Raw genomic sequence first — 12,102 nt, 5'->3', positions numbered from 1 at the left:
CACATGAGATTATTTTAGGAAGAGTATGGTAATTCTGCGGAGTAAGTGACCTATCTGAGAAACTCTAAAGGACTCATGTGAGAATTCAGGTATTTTGTACGTTAATATATTGAATGCTGTAGATTTCACTTAGAATTACTTAAGAGTAACATAGAACTAAAATAATACTGATTAAAGCAAGAAAGAATTTTATGGCTTAATAGGTTAGAGGAAAGTGGTAGCTCTCGTCCATGGAGTCCAAGATCCCTTCCCACTCTTTGCTTTATCATCTTTAGGTTGTAGTCCTCATCTTCATGGTTCACAAGGGACGTTAGAACCCCAGGAATCAGGTCTAAGTTTTGGACAGCAAGAATAAAGAGAGGTAAAAAAAAAATGGAGGAAAGAACCAGCTATTACACATTAGGATTCCCAGAAGTTGCCCCATATTTACATTTAGTTATGCAGTCATTCCTGGCTGCAATGAAGGAAGAAAAATGTTCTTTTTATTCTGACATTTGTCTGCTTCTGCTGAAACATGGGCTTTCTGTGATAGGAGACAAGGGGAGAATGGGCAACAGAAGAGCCTCTGCTGTTTTCTGCCACATCATTTGATTAATTGTGTTATTTAAAAATGCTTTGGTAGTATCAAAATAAACTGAAGACCCATTATTTATAGACAGCAAACTAATAAGACAATCCTGCAGAACGGACAAATTGGGAAATAACAAAGGGAAGAATTAAAACCAACCTCCCCAAGATTGAAGTTAGGAGGCAAAGTGGAGGGGAGAAAATAACATGCTCTCAGTGTGGGAAAAGGAAGGAATATATAGATCTTCATCAGCAGGGAAAACAATCAGATAAAATCAAACCCAATTAGAGAAGGAAGCATGCACTGGGAAAGATGTGACCAAGATTCTTAGTGCTCTAGAAAATCCTAGTGCCCAAATAGAGACTGACAAAGTGAAGATTTCATTTGTAAGTCAAGTTAATATTAAAATATATTTTTGGACTTTACTTAATTTAAAATGAGAACAGTGCTAGGGGCCCTAAAAGGTACCCCCCAAATCTTTTTTGTTTAATGCTCCGTTCCATATAAGACTTTAGAACCTCGTGTGGAAAGCAACACTGGCACTTAACAATGCTAATAGCTCTATAATAAATAAGGAAATAATGGAAGACAATGACATAATGAGTAGCTGTAAAGTGAGCTAGATCTTGTAGGAAAATCTAGACAGGCAACATAGAGACTTAAGCTGGGAACAGGAGACAGGAACGAAACAGGAGAAGCCACTGAGCAACTCGTAATTGGTATGAGATAAAAAGATTTATTTCTATAGGAAACACTGTAGCATCCAACCCATCTTAGACTACTCTTATTTCTGTGCTCATTTCCAAAGCCTTTCTCAATTAGATGGACAGGAAGAAATCATCACTGTTTAGTAGCTGGTCACCACCCATCATTGGTTTGTCCTACCTCATACCTGTAACATATTTTAAACCTCACAACTCTTAGTAAAAAATTACAATGTTACAGCAAAATTCAGACCAAGGACTAGAGATGAGTAATACCAAATAAACTGTAAGTGTGTAAGAGCCCTTATATAGAGTTAATCCCAAACTGGAAGACCAATTCCCGGGACTGTGGATGCCAAGGAGGCATCCATCCCCAGGACTCTGAGGGGTAATTTTAAAGTGTAAAGCTATTTTAGTGATTCACAAGGGCTAACAACTATAAAAAAAGGAAATTGGAAATTTATTGTCAAACCTACCAAATTGACAAATGAGCATATTTCCTTGTTTGAAACCATATCATCAATTTAACATAATAAAACTGATTCTGTTGTGATAATACCAAATGTTAGTATTCAGTTTTACATGCCATTGATTAATTAAAAATGGGAAAGTAAACTATTATTCAATAGGGGCTGCAGGGCCAAAACTTTTTCCAAAAATTAAATTTCTTAAGTTAAAAGAAGAAAAGCAACTAAAGAATTCCTTTAACGGTAATAAAATCTGGGATGCCTGGGTGGCTCAGTGGGTTAAGCCTCTGCCTTCAACTTAGGTCATGATCTCAGGGTCCTGGGGTGGAGTCCTGCATAGGGCTCTCTGCTCAGTGGGGAGCCTGCTTCCCCTTCTCTCTCTGCCTGCCTCTCTACCTACTTGTGATCTCTCTCTCTCTCTCTCTGTGCCAAATAAATAAATAAAATCTTTTTTAAAAAGGTGATAAAATTGGGAAACATTGAGCCAATACTGATAAATGATAGAATGTTACATCTTGAAAAAGTTGTTCCGGTTGCAGATCATTACATTCTTGTGAATCTTGTAGATTCTTCTTCTTCTGAATAGTTGAAAAGCCATCTGTCTATTTTTTAAAGATAAGAATTTTAATGTAAAGGTAATAAAAAATGTCCTTCACGATTTTTCAAAGTAGTCAAAAACTATCTTTCTTCTCTCATTATCTCAAATTGTCCAGAGATCTCTAATAGTATCCTAAAACTAAGAAGATACTAAGATTTTTAAAACAAGAGTTACCTTTACACAGTTATTTCAAAACTTAGCCACAGACTGAGGATAAGCTGGTAATAACATACTAGTAATGACATATCATCTGATTTTTTTTATATTCCTGTCAAAATAAGCATAAACTTATTCCATCAAAAAAAATTAAAAAACAGTGTTGGCTGGAATATTTCTGTCATCATGCATAACTTTGATTCCAAAGTCAAATTTTTACTCTTCTATAGGGAATTACAGAGCAAAGCCAAAGAGACTACATTAGAAATCAGTAATGCCAGATCTAGTTTCAGATAAGACACTGTCTTTTGTAATTAGACCACTTAGAGAATACCAAAGCAAGGGGCATACAGTTCCAGAACTGTGCAGCACAATCAACTGAGTATAGGGAGAAAATAATTGAAAATATTTTGCATAAAACATGATCTAACAGAAGTGAAGTTTTACTGGTAGCTAATATATAAACTGATGGTACTATATGTATCAAATACACATGTACTATAAGCAGAAATTCAAAATATTTCTTTTGTTAATTTATATAAGGATTTATTTATTTATTAGAGAAAGAGAGAGCATGGAGGGGGGTGGAGGGAGGAGGCGCTGAGGGAGAGAGAATCTTAAGCAGACTCCAGGCTGAGCATGGAGCCTGATCCAGGGCTTGATCCCACAACCATGAGATCATGATCTAAACTGAAACCCAAGAGTCAGCTGCTCAACCAACTGCACTACCCAGTTACCCCAAAACATTTCTAAAAAGAGACATTTAGAGACTATTAAAAGAGATGGCTGGAGGGCCTTCCTTAATCTGCAGTTTTCTAACTTACAATTTTAACGTTGTTCCTTAACTTCTCTGATTGAAAGAAACTAAGAAACATGAAGGTAGCATGGTGTTAAAATGAGTAGGTAAGGGAAAGATTAAAGACTACCCAGCATAAGGCAGTAAGGAGTAGAGACACACTGAAAAGCATTCACCTCACCCAAGGGGAAGTAGCTACTTCTCAGCTCTAGATGGTTGCTGCTATGTATGTTCAGAGTATATAAGAGAATACAGAAATTTAACACTTATGTAAACTTCCATGAGTTTTAGAAGAGGAAACAACAAAACAAAGCACTATGGTCATGACACAACTTCAGGCTGCCATTTTGTTCTGGGATAGTGGTACAGAGCATGAACCGGGGATTCGGGGAGAGAGAACTCAATGTTCAATATACAGCTCAATTACCAATCATTTGTTTGATGTGCTCGCCTCCATCTCTAATCAAGCTGAACTTGCTTCTCATCTGTAAAGTGGGAGTAACAGTAGAGCTGCCCCACTGGGTTGTTCTGGGGGTTAAATGAGGAAAAGTATGGAAGGTACTATAGCATCACGCCTAATACACAATCAGTACTCTGTCAATCTCAGTTAAAAGAATAACAACTGAGTTTCTATAATGTGCCAAGCACTTTTAATTATATTTGCATCTTTTCACAAACTTGTGAGAATAGTCTAATCTGTTACAAAAGAGAAAAATGAGATTCAGGGTGAAATAGAACACACCCAAGGTCAGGATTTGATTTTTGAATGTAGTTGAAGGGATTCCAACCCCAACCATCTTTCTCAGGCCACAGTTGTGAGCTCTGCCTGTCAACATGTGTCTATCAGACCAGAGGACCATCTGCAGAGTTGGGATCTTCTGTACTGGACAGTCAGTTGGGTCATTTTAGACTGTGATTTCTTAGTTCTATTAAGAAAATAAAAATATATGTTTATAAAAAATAAAAAAATTAAAAAAAAAACACACTCCCTCTATATCCACCATACACACTCCAAATAAACTAACATAATCTAATAAAAAAAATTATGCATTCAAAAAATAAAAATAAAAAAAATAATAAATAAAACCAAAGCGCTTGGTTTTTCTCTGATGGTTTATGATCTGAAAACCCCACATAATAATGATAAAAATGATTATTATCAAAACTTGTCACATGGAGCCTAGGAGCTTTACTTACTCATGAAAGAAAATTAAAATGAGGATTCTCAATGAAGTAAACAGACCATGAGACATAATCATCAATATTGCCAAATTAATTAAATACTCCACCATCCTCTTTTACTATAAATAATCTTTTTATCTATTAATGTTATAATTTCCTTTTGGCATCATTTCAGATGAATTTGATATGTTTTTTTAAAGAGGAAATCAAGTTTATTTGCACAAGTATGAGGTTTGTCATTTATTATCTATGTAACTGATAAATATTTTTAAATTTTTTAGGAAGGTATTATTTTCTTTAAAGCTTACCAGTTCATCATCATGTTAGAAGCAATTCCTTGTAGCATTTTATGTTTGGTCTCTGAGCAAAGAGATGAAGATAAAACAAAGCTATTTGCTCAGTGGAATTCAAACCTGAACACCCAGCATTCAATTTTCTGTTGCATATTCTATGCCAGGAATTCACAAACCACAGCCTGTGGGTCAGTTTGGGCCTCCGACTTGTTTTTGTACATAAAACTTTATTGGAAGCAACAATTGTGCTCATTTCTCTACATAATATCTATGGCTGCTTCTGCGCTATAATGGCAGAACTGAGTAGGTGTAACGGAGACCAGATTTAATCTTATAAAAAATAGGATGGGGGCACCTGGGCAGCTCAGTCCAGGCTCAGTCTGCCTTTTGGCTGAGGTCAAGATCCTCAGGTCCTGGGATGGAGCTCCGTGTCATGGCCTCCAGCTGAGCAAGTGGTCTGCTTCTCTCTCAATCTCTCTCTCTCTGCCCTCCACCCCCGCCCCCCAACCCCGCCCAACTTGTGCTCTCTCTCACTCTCTGAAAAGAATAAATAAAATCCTAAAAAAAAAAAAGAAGAAGAAGAAAAGAAAAGAAACAGGATGAAGTGAACCTGTCCTCTGAAGTGAACTTTATTTTCTAATTTTTGAGCTCATGGAAAGGTCAAGAGAGATTACTGAAAGCCACATCTACATATAGCATTTACTTGTCTTCAAACTATATAAAAATAATGTTCCAATGATACATTTATAAAGAAATAGAAAATGCAGACTTAGCTAAGGAAAGGCTTTCTTTGAAAATATTATTTCAGGGTGCCTGGGTGGCTCAGTGGGTTAAGCCTCTGCCTTTAGCTCAGGTCATGATTCCAGGGTCCTGGGATCGAGCCCTGCATCGGGCTCTCTGCTCAGCAGGGATCCTGCTTCTCCCCCCCTCTCTGTCTGCCTCTCTGCCTACTTGTGATCTCTCTCTGTCAAATAAATAAATAAAATCTTTAAAAATATATATTATTTCCATGGGGGAGGGAGGCAACCGCGATAGGGAGAAAGCTCTGACATAAGGTGAGCAAGATTCTCAAAAGCTAACAGAAAGGGAGGAATCGATTATCCTAGAAAGAACTAGAGAAAGAGAAACAATAGAATGTATAGAGATAAATAAGAGCAAAAGCTGGACACGAGGAAAGGCAGTGGGGTTATTCAGTCTGAATCTGAAAGCCTGAGAATCCAGGGGCCGCTGGTGCAAGTCCAAAGCCCAAGAAACAGGAGCACCTACGTCCAAGGGCAGAACAGGACAACAGTCTTGTCTGAGCTCAAAGACTGAATTCATCCCCATGTTGCCTTTTTGCTCTATTCAGGCCCTCAGGGATTGGATGATGGCCAAGTGCACTGGTGAGGGATGTCTTCTTTATTCAATCTACTGATTTGAGTACTGATTTTCCAGGGACACAGTTGCAGGAACATCCAGAAATAGTGTTTTACCAGCACTCCGGGCATCCCTTAGCACTGTTAAGTTGACACCTACAAGTAGCCATCACATGTAGGATGAGTGCAGGTGGCATGACCTGATTGTAGTTATGACACGATATTACCTTGTGATCAGCCAATTCTCATGAAAGGCTATGTGCTGGCAGGAGCAGAGAGAGGGTCAAAGTTCAAGGGCCTAGGGGAAGGACAGAAATGCGAGGTGTGATGAACAAGCATTTTTCTTGAAGTTATCTTTGGGGACAAAACAGTTGAGCTAATCACATGTCTGGTCTTGTCACAGGGGCATCCCTGAGTCTGACTTAAGCCATCTGGGCTAGGAGGTTTCTTTGCAGTAAGTCATTCCACAGACATAAACATGGTGTGTGTAAGGGGGCTCCCTTAATTATCCCTGTACTCCAAGATTACGGAGCTCTGATCAAATCCAACCTTATCAGAGCATACAGGAAACAGCAGGAACAAAATATTTTAGGTCATGTGGCAATGCATGACTTCAGCAATATTGCCAGTGCGTGTCACAGGAGAACCGGAATTATTTGAGGTATAGGAAAATAATACTAGTAAGGTTTTAGCCTAAAGGAATAACTTCAAAGCTGTTTTAGTAGTAAAGGTATTTCAGAAGTGAAAATGCCCTCTTAAAATAAGGAGATTGCTAAGTTCTTTATAGATTTTGGACACTAGTCCTTTATCTGATATGTCGTTTGCAAATATCTTCTCCCGTTCTGACATTGGGGAGGGTATGTGCTTTGGTGAGTGCTGTGAAGTGTGTAAACCTGGTGATTCACAGACCTGTACCCCTGGGGATAAAAATATATGTTTATAAAAAATTTAAAAATTAAAAAAAATAAGGAGAAGATAAGCTTTATGTTTTGCTGATATAGCAAGAAAACCTGAGCTGACCTCCAGAAATCTGTAATAATAGTCGCACAGAAAAGGTGACAATGGAAAGAAAAGATAGATACTGCCTGAGCAACACCCACTTATTTTAGGTGATGAGCTTGGAACAAGAAACTTCAAAACTTTACATCATTTTCTGATATTTCTTTATTTTTGCAAATCAGGGGATGCAGCAAAGAGAATTTTAGCAAGGCCAGTAATGAGTAAGTCTTTAGAATGTGGGGGAAATCATGTATCATATTTTTACCTAATGAAACAAATAATTTACATGAAAAATAAAGATCATTGAACAAGTGTTCGGAATCAGGCACTAATCACCAATCCCGAGGGGATGGTGCTAGTGTGAAGAAAGACAGATAAAGCCCTGACTTTGCTGTACTTCTTTCCAGGGAAGAAGAGAGGAGAGGAGAGGAGAGGGGAGAGGAGGAAGGAGGAGGGAAGGAAGGAAGGAATCCAAAAGCAAAGAATCAAATGATAGTTATTAGTTGTTATAGATAGTTGATCGTGTGCCCCCAAAATTCATAGGATTCATGCTGGGAATCCTCACCCTCAGTGCCCTATAATGTGACTGTATTTGGATGTAGGGTCTTTAAGAGGTAATTCAGTTAAAATGACATCATTAGGATGTGCCCTAATCCAGTAAGACTGGAATCCTCACAAGAAGAAAGCTGGACACAGACAGACACAGAAGGAACAATATGTGAGAAGATGCCCATCTACAAGTCAAAGAGAGAGCCTCAGAAGAAGCCATCTCAGAACTCTGAGGCTCCAGAAAATATATTTCTATTGTTTAAGCCACCCAGTCCATGGTACTTTGCTAGGGCAGTGCTAGCAAACAGTAATGAGAGGAGTTCTGTGTAAATAAAACCATGATCTGATACCACATGATTGACGGGAAGAAGTCTGGGGGGAGAAGCGCGGCTTGGTTAGAGAAGTCAGTCCAGTGCCATGTGAAGAGATGCCATTGTGATATGAAAAAACGATGCCAGACCCAGGGTAGCCACATGGCTGGGAAAGAAGACAGAATTGTAAAGTCCCAGAGAACAAAAATGAGGCTAATATGGCTGAAGGAGGAGGTTATACTTAAATTTGGATGCCGGGTACTAGGAATATATAAAAGATCAGGAGAATATGCCACGGCCTACAGATCATGGTTCCACTTTCTTCTCACTTTCGGAATCCATACAAACAAATCTTCTAGGCTGCCGAAGCTAGGTACGAGGCAAAAACTGAACTGAGAGCCGGGCGCCTACCCTTTACTTTCAAAGTGTAAATGATAATAAAAACCACACTGAGACTTTGACAGGTTTCATCACCCAAATAGTGCATTCTATTGTCTATCTCAAGTTGATTACCTTTGAAAGATAGAGAAAATAGAGAGCCATATGGAGGAAGCACAAAATAAAACTTGATTTGGGGAAATACAGGAACAAAGTCATAGAAACACTAAATTAGGTAATTCCTGTTCAAAGGCATATTTCCAGAAATTGTGTTTGTCATCTCAAATAGTATAAGAGAATTAATGCTTAAAAGAAGAAAAAGAAAACTATCACACAAAAATGCCTTTTCATCACCTCAACACCCACATAGAGAGAATCAGACACACCATTAAAAGACAGCCTAATGGCATGTCTAGGAAAACTTTCAACCTTAGAAAATATTTCTCAGGGCAGGTGTATCAAACCCCTTAAGATTATCAGAGGAAATGAAACTTACACTGAAATTATACATAAGCTCTATCAAGGATTGAAAATACATGACAGATTTCTCCATCACTTGTCTCTCTCTTTTAAAAAATTTATTTATTTACTTATTTATTATTTATTTGAAAGAGTGAAAAAGCAAGAGCAGGGGGAGGTGCAGAAGGAGAGGGGTAAGCAGGTCCTGGGCTGACTGTAGAGCCTGACTCAGAGCTTGACCTCACGACCTGAGATCATGACCTGTGCCAAAATCAGGGTCCCACGCTCAATCAACTAAGAGAACCAGGCGCACCCTCCCTCATTTATCCCTAGTCATGTTTGACCCTCTTGTAATGTACTATAGTCATCTTAATGGGGGTTGTAAAATGCAGAATATTTTTTTAACTACTTGAATGTTTTCCTCTTTGACATCCCTAACCATGTGACGTGCCTAGAGTTAGCCTGAAGCCTCTGTCCACCTAAATGGGAATGAAAAGAGGGTGACAACTTGTTACAGCAAGAGTATAAAGAGAAAAAATAGATAACCCACTTCTCTCTGCTCTAAGACAATCATTTTGAAAGACCAATTGTGTACAGGAAAAAAAAAAGAATGCTCTAAAATTTCCATACCTGCAATTTTGGAATTGGGATGTAGACATGGTGGCCTCAATATGGGAATTTTATTTTAAAATGTTGGTCAAAGAGCAAGGAGAAGATGGTAAGATTTCTGTCTTTAGAGAAGCAGATACTCAGACTCGTGCCTGATATCCAACCTCATGGCCAAAACCACAAAAAAGAAGAGTTATGTTAAGAAGTTTGAAGAAGAATGCCTGGGTGGCTCAGTTGGTTTAGCGACTGCCTTCGGCTCAGGTCATAATCCTGGAATCCTGGGATCCAGTCCCACATTGAGCTCCCTGTTTGTTGGGGAGTCTGTTTCCTCCTCTGACCCTATCCCTTCTCAAACTCTCTCTCTCATTCTCTCTCTCTCTCTCAAATAAATAAAATCTTAAAAAAATTTTTTTGAAAAAAAATTGAGGATTCTAAAGTCAGTTGTCCTATAAACTACACTGAAGCAAATCTAGGAGCAGCCATTATCAAAATAAACTAAGCAATGAGGGAAACACCAGACCTCCTTTAATCCCCATGCAGCATGATATACAAAAATTTATACACCCAGTGGGTTCCCAGAAGATAGCTGAGTTGGGATGATGGGTCTGCCCCTGGCTGTCTCCTGTACCAAAAGAGAGGGAGATCCCAAGGCAAAATCTAAGAATCCAACAGACCTGTTTAGAGAGGTTATTGTATAACCAAGAGCCAAGGTTAGCTAGGAAAAATCTTGGAAATGCCTTGACACAACATAGAAACAGACTTGCTGTTATTAGGTAGGTCATAATCCAGATTAGCTAGGTTCAGCAAGATTCCATAAACTGCTACATTAATCTGAAGACTCTTCCTGCCCTTCATCACCAAGAAGACACATGTCATTCCCTTTCCCACATGACCAGATGCCAGCTGGAAAAGTTATAGGAAAGAGGATAGAATTCTAAGACTGAGCATTTATCTAAAAGGGTTCTTTCATTACACCATTAGATTAAATTATCAGTTTGCACTTGAATATTTAGTTGACATCCCCATACACATAATTATTCAGCAAGACATTTATGATGAAAGTACAAATGACTAACTTTTTTATATTATCTCTTTTTTTTAAGATTTTATTTATTTATTTGACAGAGAGAGATCACAAGTAGGCAGAGAGGCAGGCAGAGAGAGAGGAAGGGAAGCAGGCTCCCCTCCAAGCAGAGAGCCAAACATGGGGCCCGATCCCAGGACCCTGGGATCATGACCTGAGCCGAAGTCAGAGGCTTAACCTATTAAGCCATCCAGGCACCCCAAATTTCTTAGTTTTGACAAATTAAAAAAAGAAACTTTATAGAGCAGTATTCAAGAACAAATTGCTTAACTCAAGTAGTATGCAACACCACAGTCATTCAAACTGATGAAGTAGAAAGTGCCATAGACCAAGGACCTTTCCTTGGTCTTAGTTCCATTTCTTCAGAGAACCTTGTTATCTTCACTAATGACCATGTAACTGGTCAGCAGTTGAGTGGAAAAATTAGACTCTGAAAGTCCCTTTCCAAGTCTGTAAACCTGTGGCTCACTACTCCAAACTAATTAATAATGGGAAGAACTACCTAAACAGGACTAGGAGAGTTGGTTACAATGCAAGCAAAAAGAGGGCTTTCTTTTCTCATTTGGATTCTACAACTGAACCTATATATTGGGGGGGGGGGGGGACTGATCATGTAGGGGGCCTGCCTGGTGGCTAAGAAGATAGGCAGGTACCCATGTCCTAATCCTTAGAACCCGAGACTATTATCTTAGTTGGAAAAAGGGCCATTGCAGATGTGATTCAGTTAAAATAGTTGAGAGAAGGAGGTTATTCTGGATGGTCCAGCTGGGCTCTGGATACAATCACAGAAGAGAGAGGCAGAGGGAGTTTGGAGAAGGCACAGAAAAGAGGAGGGGGCCATGAGAAAGACACAAAGACTTGAATAATGTGGCCTCAAGACAAAGAAAGCAAGGCAGATGGAAGAAGTAAGAAATGTTTTCTCTAATGGAGCATCGGAAGGGAGTGTGGCTCTGCCCACACCTTGATTCAGGTTCCTGGCCTCCAGAATTATACGCCACCCCCCAGTCTCTAGTGATTTGTTAGAGCAGCCTCAGGAAACTTCCTCAGATCAGTTCCCCATGAGGAAGACGTTCCCCTTGCTTGACCTTCCACATCCCTTAGGACAACATTCTCCTCTAGGAGCCAGGGTGGCATCCAAGTAACTGATACAGCTAGTTTTGGTCCACACTCCCATCTCTCCCTACACTTGTCTCTTTATTTCTGAACCCTCCTTCTTCAGGCTCTGGTTTTATCCACATTAACAGCAGTGACTCTAATTTTTCAAAGGCTTATCATTCCATGATGAGTGAAGAGGCAATAGGGGCACATTCCCCAGTTTTCAGAGAAAACGTTTAGAAAATTAGTTTCATGTTATTATACGTAATGATTCATACGATACAAATTGAGGAGAAGCAAAATGCAGCGTTTTCCAAGTATCTCAGAGAAGATTTTTGAAAGCTATGCTACTTCTGTTGGCTGTCAACTCAACTCTTTTTTTTTTCTTTTCTTATTTTTTTTTAATTTTTTATTTTTTACAAACATATATTTTTATCCCCAGGGGTACAGGTCTGTGAATCACCAGGTTTACACACTTCACAGCACTCACCAAAGCACA

Source organism: Mustela nivalis (genome assembly GCF_964662115.1).
Source record: "Mustela nivalis genome assembly, chromosome: 3".
Lineage (NCBI taxonomy): Eukaryota > Metazoa > Chordata > Mammalia > Carnivora > Mustelidae > Mustela > Mustela nivalis.
The sequence above is the reverse complement of the archived record's forward strand: the minus strand, read 5'-3'. Positions refer to the sequence as shown.